We start from the raw sequence: 821 nt of genomic DNA on the forward strand, positions 1-821 counted from the left end.
TGCTGGCTGGGAGGGTGGGCAGGGGCTGGAATGGAATTCCCAGAGCAGCTGGGGCTGCCCCTGGATCCCTGGAATGTCCAAGGCCAGGCTGGACATTGGGGCTGGGAGCAGCCTGGGACAGTGGGAGGGGATGGAATGAGATGATTTTCCAGATCCCCTCCATCCCAAACCATTCCATGATCCTAAAACCCAAGGGATTTGGGCTCCATCCTCGGTGCTTCTCCAGCTTCACCATTCCCAGCAAATGGCATTGGGGCATCCAGGAGGAAAAGCAGAGCCCATGGATGCTCCTGGCACATCCCAGAGTCTCCAGAGCCGCAATTCCCACTCCAGGTTTTTGTGTTTGAGCCGGGAGCCCTCTCGTGGCTGCTGAGCCATCGTTAATTCCAGCTCCGGGATTAACCCTGGAATTCATTCCCGAGCCAGGGCATGGATAAAGGGATGGGAAGTGTTCGGCAAACTGGATAAACCAGAGCGGGATTTCCTGGAGCAGGATCTTCCCACCTGGAGTTATTCCCTTCCTTACTGCCATCCCTAAAAATCTCCTTGCTGATGCTGTTCCTGCAGCTCCAAGGAAATATCCAAGGGATTTTCCCCTTCACGTTTTAAAGCTGTTGCTGTCCTGCCTCTGGGTATTCCCAAGAATTCCATAGGGATACAAAGATGTCCAAACTGGAGGGTGCTGGGTTTGGTGCTTGGCTCTGGAGCAGGACTTGGGATGGGAATCTCTGCCCAGGAGAGCAGGAAAACAGAGGGAAATGGGATTTTAGGGATCAGAGAAAATTCCCAAATTCCTCCTTAAACCCTAAAATCCTCCCCTT

The 821-nt window shown here is 53.3% G+C and overlaps 1 protein-coding gene across 1 annotated transcript in view; it reads right to left on the reverse strand.

The window, feature by feature from the left end:
• The window catches only part of LOC103611375 (collagen alpha-1(VII) chain), a 76,908-nt gene that overhangs the window by 35,499 nt on the left and 40,588 nt on the right, over positions 1 to 821 (reverse strand). The gene's annotated exons all lie outside the window — the stretch shown is intronic.

This window comes from Corvus brachyrhynchos, unplaced genomic scaffold (assembly GCF_000691975.1).
Source record: "Corvus brachyrhynchos isolate BGI_N302 unplaced genomic scaffold, ASM69197v1 scaffold182, whole genome shotgun sequence".
In the NCBI taxonomy this organism is placed as follows: domain Eukaryota; kingdom Metazoa; phylum Chordata; class Aves; order Passeriformes; family Corvidae; genus Corvus; species Corvus brachyrhynchos.